Consider the following 9,553-nt stretch of genomic DNA (forward strand, 5'->3'; position numbering starts at 1 on the left):
GGGCCCATTGCACTCCCACGGGGCCTTTTTAAATGCAATCCATAACCCGGATTTGCCAGGAACCCTTCTTACTCCTCCTACTTGCATGTGACACTGGGCTTAGGATCTGCATAGCAAGCACACACCTACCTTTGTTGCCTGCAGATGCCTCCTTGGCTGTCCCCAAACGGTATCAAACCAACACCCACGGGAAGCTGTAAGCATAGAGGACATGCCTGCACCCCATTGGACTTACCTGTGTGGGTTAAATCCGGGTTATTTGACAACCTATGGCGGTGATGGTTCTGCTCAGGCAGAGCAGTGCTGATGCTCCTCATAAAGCTGTCGCTGCTGTGAAGGTTCTAGGTGACATCACAAATCCCTTTGGTTACATACACAACAAAGCTGGGTTGTTGTTGTTTACACTCTGCAAGGCCTGTGGAAGTGAGTGACATCATAGCACTGTAGTTCTGAGGGTTCAAGATGGATGCAACAATCTCCTGTTGCTTCTATGAAGGCCGTAATAGACGACATCACCAAACAGCTCCATAGTCACATACACAGCAAAGGAGAGATGTTGTTTACACCTAGTGATGTCAGTGGTATTGAGTGACATCACAGCACAGTGCTAAGGCTCCTGGGCCTGGACACAGCAGCGGCTGCAATATCTCAACGGAGAATACGTTTATATCTATGTGTGTGTGTGCGCATATATATATATATATATATATATATATATATATATATATATTTCTCCGCCAAAATCACTTTTAAACCCATTTCCACCTTTTTTTCCCTTCTCTTCCTCTTACTTTTTTTTCACGTTTTTTTACGTTTTTCTCCTTTTCGCCTCTTTTCTGGGCGTATTATTCTTCTTTTTCTTCTTTTTTTTCGTCTAATGCATACCCCATCAGTGCAGCAATGCTTATTCAATACCGCCAGCAGATGGAGACACTGGGGGATAATTTTCTAAGGATTTATACTGATTTTTCCTGTCTGAATTTGTCGCACAGAAAGTTGCAGGCCAAATATGTGTGACATTTCTGCGACTTTAGCTTCTAGAGCATTTTTACAACATTATACATAGGTGCTGAATACATAAAAAGCGACTGTTCAGCGACAGACAAGTCGCATCGGCTGAAAGTAGGCCAGAATGTCAGTCCATGTTGGAGCAGGTTTAGATACAGTCTAAAGCATAGATCTCAAAGTCTGTGCACAGAATTTAGCAAGGGCCTCGCACCTTCTGATGCATCAGGTAGGTGCACAATAGCATAGCCTAACCCTCTGTACTTTGGTCTATATTGATGCGGGACATAGACAGCCAGCTGATGACCAATCCATTAGTGCAATGGATGGCTGGAAGCATTTGTCTTTGCCTTTGCAATACCACAGAAGCAATGCATGGTCAATGTACAGCAATGACACACCTGTGTGAACAGCCAGGAGACCCCCCCCCCCCCCCCCATGTTATGTTACATAGTTACATAGTTAGTACGGTCGAAAAAAGACATATGTCCATCACGTTCAACCAGGGAATTAAGGGGTAGGGGTGTGGCGCGATATTGGGGAAGGGATGAGATTTTATATTTCTTCATAAGCATTAATCTTATTTTGTCAATTAGGAACATTCAGCACCCACCCGCTATCAAGGCAGCTGCCTATCATGTCATGCCCTACCTGCACAGGTGTGCTGGCTACTCAAATGATCCAATTAAGGAGGCCATTTAGTCAGCAGCAGCAGAAGTCCTGTGCCTGGACGCTCCAACAGGGGCCAGACACAAGCAGAAGCAGAAGCAGCAGAAGCAGCAGCAGCACCACCTTTTGTTTTTTGGCTGCAGCAGCAGCAAGGCCCACAGGGCTGGCTAGCTAGCTAGCCAGCAAGCAGGTAGCAATGAAAGTAGGAATCTTTCTTTTTAACCCTGTAAGGGGGTGGTGCACTGTACCCGAAGATACTGCCATATCGGGTCAATGCATAGGGCGACGGAAGCAAGCTTCGAAATCGGCCCCCGTTCTCAAAAATCCATTTAATATATGGTCCCCAGATAGGGGACGTATCAGATATTAAACTGATAAGAACAGATACTACACTTGATCTTAGCCAAAAGGCCGAGAAGCGATAACCGTGAAAGGGGCGGGCCCAACAAGGTCCCCTTCATGGGCACTATCACTGCTTGCTGTCAGGGAGGCTGCCAGACAATTTTCCATGCACACTCTGGGCTGGGGGGCAGTCAACCACCAGTACACACAGCAGAACCTAAACCCATACCATTATTGCTAAGCAGCAAGACAGGGGCCCATTGCACTCCCACGGGGCCTTTTTAAATGCAATCCATAACCCGGATTTGCCAGGAACCCTTCTTACTCCTCCTACTTGCATGTGACACTGGGCTTAGGATCTGCATAGGAAACACACACACAAGCACACACCTACCTTTGTTGCCTGCAGATGCCTCCTTGGCTGTCCCCAAACGGTATCAAACCAACACCCACGGGAAGCTGTAAGCATAGAGGACATGCCTGCACCCCATTGGACTTACCTGTGTGGGTTAAATCCGGGTTATTTGACAACCTATGGCGGTGATGGTTCTGCTCAGGCAGAGCAGTGCTGATGCTCCTCATAAAGCTGTCGCTGCTGTGAAGGTTCTAGGTGACATCACAAATCCCTTTGGTTACATACACAACAAAGCTGGGTTGTTGTTGTTTACACTCTGCAAGGCCTGTGGAAGTGAGTGACATCATAGCACTGTAGTTCTGAGGGTTCAAGATGGATGCAACAATCTCCTGTTGCTTCTATGAAGGCCGTAATAGACGACATCACCAAACAGCTCCATAGTCACATACACAGCAAAGGAGAGATGTTGTTTACACCTAGTGATGTCAGTGGTATTGAGTGACATCACAGCACAGTGCTAAGGCTCCTGGGCCTGGACACAGCAGCGGCTGCAATATCTCAACGGAGAATACGTTTATATCTATGTGTGTGTGTGCGCATATATATATATATATATATATATATATATATATATATATATATATATTTCTCCGCCGAAATCACTTTTAAACCCATTTCCACCTTTTTTTCCCTTCTCTTCCTCTTACTTTTTTTTCACGTTTTTTTACGTTTTTCTCCTTTTCGCCTCTTTTCTGGGCGTATTATTCTTCTTTTTCTTCTTTTTTTTCGTCTAATGCATACCCCATCAGTGCAGCAATGCTTATTCAATACCGCCAGCAGATGGAGACACTGGGGGATAATTTTCTAAGGATTTATACTGATTTTTCCTGTCTGAATTTGTCGCACAGAAAGTTGCAGGCCAAATATGTGTGACATTTCTGCGACTTTAGCTTCTAGAGCATTTTTACAACATTATACATAGGTGCTGAATACATAAAAAGCGACTGTTCAGCGACAGACAAGTCGCATCGGCTGAAAGTAGGCCAGAATGTCAGTCCATGTTGGAGCAGGTTTAGATACAGTCTAAAGCATAGATCTCAAAGTCTGTGCACAGAATTTAGCAAGGGCCTCGCACCTTCTGATGCATCAGGTAGGTGCACAATAGCATAGCCTAACCCTCTGTACTTTGGTCTATATTGATGCGGGACATAGACAGCCAGCTGATGACCAATCCATTAGTGCAATGGATGGCTGGAAGCATTTGTCTTTGCCTTTGCAATACCACAGAAGCAATGCATGGTCAATGTACAGCAATGACACACCTGTGTGAACAGCCAGGAGACCCCCCCCCCCCCCCCCCCCATGTTATGTTACATAGTTACATAGTTAGTACGGTCGAAAAAAGACATATGTCCATCACGTTCAACCAGGGAATTAAGGGGTAGGGGTGTGGCGCGATATTGGGGAAGGGATGAGATTTTATATTTCTTCATAAGCATTAATCTTATTTTGTCAATTAGGAACATTCAGCACCCACCCGCTATCAAGGCAGCTGCCTATCATGTCATGCCCTACCTGCACAGGTGTGCTGGCTACTCAAATGATCCAATTAAGGAGGCCATTTAGTCAGCAGCAGCAGAAGTCCTGTGCCTGGACGCTCCAACAGGGGCCAGACACAAGCAGAAGCAGAAGCAGCAGAAGCAGCAGCAGCACCACCTTTTGTTTTTTGGCTGCAGCAGCAGCAAGGCCCACAGGGCTGGCTAGCTGGCTAGCCAGCAAGCAGGTAGCAATGAAAGTAGGAATCTTTCTTTTTAACCCTGTAAGGGGGTGGTGCACTGTACCCGAAGATACTGCCATATCGGGTCAATGCATAGGGCGACGGAAGCAAGCTTCGAAATCGGCCCCCGTTCTCAAAAATCCATTTAATATATGGTCCCCAGATAGGGGACGTATCAGATATTAAACTGATAAGAACAGATACTACACTTGATCTTAGCCAAAAGGCCGAGAAGCGATAACCGTGAAAGGGGCGGGCCCAACAAGGTCCCCTTCATGGGCACTATCACTGCTTGCTGTCAGGGAGGCTGCCAGACAATTTTCCATGCACACTCTGGGCTGGGGGGCAGTCAACCACCAGTACACACAGCAGAACCTAAACCCATACCATTATTGCTAAGCAGCAAGACAGGGGCCCATTGCACTCCCACGGGGCCTTTTTAAATGCAATCCATAACCCGGATTTGCCAGGAACCCTTCTTACTCCTCCTACTTGCATGTGACACTGGGCTTAGGATCTGCATAGGAAACACACACACAAGCACACACCTACCTTTGTTGCCTGCAGATGCCTCCTTGGCTGTCCCCAAACGGTATCAAACCAACACCCACGGGAAGCTGTAAGCATAGAGGACATGCCTGCACCCCATTGGACTTACCTGTGTGGGTTAAATCCGGGTTATTTGACAACCTATGGCGGTGATGGTTCTGCTCAGGCAGAGCAGTGCTGATGCTCCTCATAAAGCTGTCGCTGCTGTGAAGGTTCTAGGTGACATCACAAATCCCTTTGGTTACATACACAACAAAGCTGGGTTGTTGTTGTTTACACTCTGCAAGGCCTGTGGAAGTGAGTGACATCATAGCACTGTAGTTCTGAGGGTTCAAGATGGATGCAACAATCTCCTGTTGCTTCTATGAAGGCCGTAATAGACGACATCACCAAACAGCTCCATAGTCACATACACAGCAAAGGAGAGATGTTGTTTACACCTAGTGATGTCAGTGGTATTGAGTGACATCACAGCACAGTGCTAAGGCTCCTGGGCCTGGACACAGCAGCGGCTGCAATATCTCAACGGAGAATACGTTTATATCTATGTGTGTGTGTGCGCATATATATATATATATATATATATATATATATATATATATATATTTCTCCGCCGAAATCACTTTTAAACCCATTTCCACCTTTTTTTCCCTTCTCTTCCTCTTACTTTTTTTTCACGTTTTTTTACGTTTTTCTCCTTTTCGCCTCTTTTCTGGGCGTATTATTCTTCTTTTTCTTCTTTTTTTTCGTCTAATGCATACCCCATCAGTGCAGCAATGCTTATTCAATACCGCCAGCAGATGGAGACACTGGGGGATAATTTTCTAAGGATTTATACTGATTTTTCCTGTCTGAATTTGTCGCACAGAAAGTTGCAGGCCAAATATGTGTGACATTTCTGCGACTTTAGCTTCTAGAGCATTTTTACAACATTATACATAGGTGCTGAATACATAAAAAGCGACTGTTCAGCGACAGACAAGTCGCATCGGCTGAAAGTAGGCCAGAATGTCAGTCCATGTTGGAGCAGGTTTAGATACAGTCTAAAGCATAGATCTCAAAGTCTGTGCACAGAATTTAGCAAGGGCCTCGCACCTTCTGATGCATCAGGTAGGTGCACAATAGCATAGCCTAACCCTCTGTACTTTGGTCTATATTGATGCGGGACATAGACAGCCAGCTGATGACCAATCCATTAGTGCAATGGATGGCTGGAAGCATTTGTCTTTGCCTTTGCAATACCACAGAAGCAATGCATGGTCAATGTACAGCAATGACACACCTGTGTGAACAGCCAGGAGACCCCCCCCCCCCCCCCCCCATGTTATGTTACATAGTTACATAGTTAGTACGGTCGAAAAAAGACATATGTCCATCACGTTCAACCAGGGAATTAAGGGGTAGGGGTGTGGCGCGATATTGGGGAAGGGATGAGATTTTATATTTCTTCATAAGCATTAATCTTATTTTGTCAATTAGGAACATTCAGCACCCACCCGCTATCAAGGCAGCTGCCTATCATGTCATGCCCTACCTGCACAGGTGTGCTGGCTACTCAAATGATCCAATTAAGGAGGCCATTTAGTCAGCAGCAGCAGAAGTCCTGTGCCTGGACGCTCCAACAGGGGCCAGACACAAGCAGAAGCAGAAGCAGCAGAAGCAGCAGCAGCACCACCTTTTGTTTTTTGGCTGCAGCAGCAGCAAGGCCCACAGGGCTGGCTAGCTGGCTAGCCAGCAAGCAGGTAGCAATGAAAGTAGGAATCTTTCTTTTTAACCCTGTAAGGGGGTGGTGCACTGTACCCGAAGATACTGCCATATCGGGTCAATGCATAGGGCGACGGAAGCAAGCTTCGAAATCGGCCCCCGTTCTCAAAAATCCATTTAATATATGGTCCCCAGATAGGGGACGTATCAGATATTAAACTGATAAGAACAGATACTACACTTGATCTTAGCCAAAAGGCCGAGAAGCGATAACCGTGAAAGGGGCGGGCCCAACAAGGTCCCCTTCATGGGCACTATCACTGCTTGCTATCAGGGAGGCTGCCAGACAATTTTCCATGCACACTCTGGGCTGGGGGGCAGTCAACCACCAGTACACACAGCAGAACCTAAACCCATACCATTATTGCTAAGCAGCAAGACAGGGGCCCATTGCACTCCCACGGGGCCTTTTTAAATGCAATCCATAACCCGGATTTGCCAGGAACCCTTCTTACTCCTCCTACTTGCATGTGACACTGGGCTTAGGATCTGCATAGGAAACACACACACAAGCACACACCTACCTTTGTTGCCTGCAGATGCCTCCTTGGCTGTCCCCAAACGGTATCAAACCAACACCCACGGGAAGCTGTAAGCATAGAGGACATGCCTGCACCCCATTGGACTTACCTGTGTGGGTTAAATCCGGGTTATTTGACAACCTATGGCGGTGATGGTTCTGCTCAGGCAGAGCAGTGCTGATGCTCCTCATAAAGCTGTCGCTGCTGTGAAGGTTCTAGGTGACATCACAAATCCCTTTGGTTACATACACAACAAAGCTGGGTTGTTGTTGTTTACACTCTGCAAGGCCTGTGGAAGTGAGTGACATCATAGCACTGTAGTTCTGAGGGTTCAAGATGGATGCAACAATCTCCTGTTGCTTCTATGAAGGCCGTAATAGACGACATCACCAAACAGCTCCATAGTCACATACACAGCAAAGGAGAGATGTTGTTTACACCTAGTGATGTCAGTGGTATTGAGTGACATCACAGCACAGTGCTAAGGCTCCTGGGCCTGGACACAGCAGCGGCTGCAATATCTCAACGGAGAATACGTTTATATCTATGTGTGTGTGTGCGCATATATATATATATATATATATATATATATATATATATATATTTCTCCGCCGAAATCACTTTTAAACCCATTTCCACCTTTTTTTCCCTTCTCTTCCTCTTACTTTTTTTTCACGTTTTTTTACGTTTTTCTCCTTTTCGCCTCTTTTCTGGGCGTATTATTCTTCTTTTTCTTCTTTTTTTTCGTCTAATGCATACCCCATCAGTGCAGCAATGCTTATTCAATACCGCCAGCAGATGGAGACACTGGGGGATAATTTTCTAAGGATTTATACTGATTTTTCCTGTCTGAATTTGTCGCACAGAAAGTTGCAGGCCAAATATGTGTGACATTTCTGCGACTTTAGCTTCTAGAGCATTTTTACAACATTATACATAGGTGCTGAATACATAAAAAGCGACTGTTCAGCGACAGACAAGTCGCATCGGCTGAAAGTAGGCCAGAATGTCAGTCCATGTTGGAGCAGGTTTAGATACAGTCTAAAGCATAGATCTCAAAGTCTGTGCACAGAATTTAGCAAGGGCCTCGCACCTTCTGATGCATCAGGTAGGTGCACAATAGCATAGCCTAACCCTCTGTACTTTGGTCTATATTGATGCGGGACATAGACAGCCAGCTGATGACCAATCCATTAGTGCAATGGATGGCTGGAAGCATTTGTCTTTGCCTTTGCAATACCACAGAAGCAATGCATGGTCAATGTACAGCAATGACACACCTGTGTGAACAGCCAGGAGACCCCCCCCCCCCCCCCCATGTTATGTTACATAGTTACAATAGTTAGTACGGTCGAAAAAAGACATATGTCCATCACGTTCAACCAGGGAATTAAGGGGTAGGGGTGTGGCGCGATATTGGGGAAGGGATGAGATTTTATATTTCTTCATAAGCATTAATCTTATTTTGTCAATTAGGAACATTCAGCACCCACCCGCTATCAAGGCAGCTGCCTATCATGTCATGCCCTACCTGCACAGGTGTGCTGGCTACTCAAATGATCCAATTAAGGAGGCCATTTAGTCAGCAGCAGCAGAAGTCCTGTGCCTGGACGCTCCAACAGGGGCCAGACACAAGCAGAAGCAGAAGCAGCAGAAGCAGCAGCAGCACCACCTTTTGTTTTTTGGCTGCAGCAGCAGCAAGGCCCACAGGGCTGGCTAGCTAGCTAGCCAGCAAGCAGGTAGCAATGAAAGTAGGAATCTTTCTTTTTAACCCTGTAAGGGGGTGGTGCACTGTACCCGAAGATACTGCCATATCGGGTCAATGCATAGGGCGACGGAAGCAAGCTTCGAAATCGGCCCCCGTTCTCAAAAATCCATTTAATATATGGTCCCCAGATAGGGGACGTATCAGATATTAAACTGATAAGAACAGATACTACACTTGATCTTAGCCAAAAGGCCGAGAAGCGATAACCGTGAAAGGGGCGGGCCCAACAAGGTCCCCTTCATGGGCACTATCACTGCTTGCTGTCAGGGAGGCTGCCAGACAATTTTCCATGCACACTCTGGGCTGGGGGGCAGTCAACCACCAGTACACACAGCAGAACCTAAACCCATACCATTATTGCTAAGCAGCAAGACAGGGGCCCATTGCACTCCCACGGGGCCTTTTTAAATGCAATCCATAACCCGGATTTGCCAGGAACCCTTCTTACTCCTCCTACTTGCATGTGACACTGGGCTTAGGATCTGCATAGGAAACACACACACAAGCACACACCTACCTTTGTTGCCTGCAGATGCCTCCTTGGCTGTCCCCAAACGGTATCAAACCAACACCCACGGGAAGCTGTAAGCATAGAGGACATGCCTGCACCCCATTGGACTTACCTGTGTGGGTTAAATCCGGGTTATTTGACAACCTATGGCGGTGATGGTTCTGCTCAGGCAGAGCAGTGCTGATGCTCCTCATAAAGCTGTCGCTGCTGTGAAGGTTCTAGGTGACATCACAAATCCCTTTGGTTACATACACAACAAAGCTGGGTTGTTGTTGTTTACACTCTGCAAGGC

At 46.4% G+C, this 9,553-nt stretch overlaps 4 non-coding genes across 4 annotated transcripts; all 4 read right to left on the reverse strand.

Annotated features, from left to right (window-relative positions):
* Positions 1-1,906: 1,906 nt before the first annotated feature.
* LOC130349646 (U2 spliceosomal RNA) lies at positions 1,907-2,097 on the reverse strand. The gene has a single exon (XR_008886927.1). It is a non-coding gene; the product is annotated as a U2 spliceosomal RNA (small nuclear RNA).
* Positions 2,098-4,196: 2,099 nt separating this feature from the next.
* LOC130349647 (U2 spliceosomal RNA) lies at positions 4,197-4,387 on the reverse strand. Its single transcript, XR_008886928.1, has one exon. It is a non-coding gene; the product is annotated as a U2 spliceosomal RNA (small nuclear RNA).
* Positions 4,388-6,481: 2,094 nt separating this feature from the next.
* LOC130349649 (U2 spliceosomal RNA) lies at positions 6,482-6,672 on the reverse strand. Its single transcript, XR_008886929.1, has one exon. It is a non-coding gene; the product is annotated as a U2 spliceosomal RNA (small nuclear RNA).
* Positions 6,673-8,763: 2,091 nt separating this feature from the next.
* Positions 8,764-8,954, reverse strand: LOC130349650 (U2 spliceosomal RNA). The gene has a single exon (XR_008886930.1). It is a non-coding gene; the product is annotated as a U2 spliceosomal RNA (small nuclear RNA).
* Positions 8,955-9,553: the final 599 nt, after the last annotated feature.

The sequence above is a fragment of the Hyla sarda genome, unplaced genomic scaffold (assembly GCF_029499605.1).
Source record: "Hyla sarda isolate aHylSar1 unplaced genomic scaffold, aHylSar1.hap1 scaffold_920, whole genome shotgun sequence".
Classification (NCBI taxonomy): domain Eukaryota; kingdom Metazoa; phylum Chordata; class Amphibia; order Anura; family Hylidae; genus Hyla; species Hyla sarda.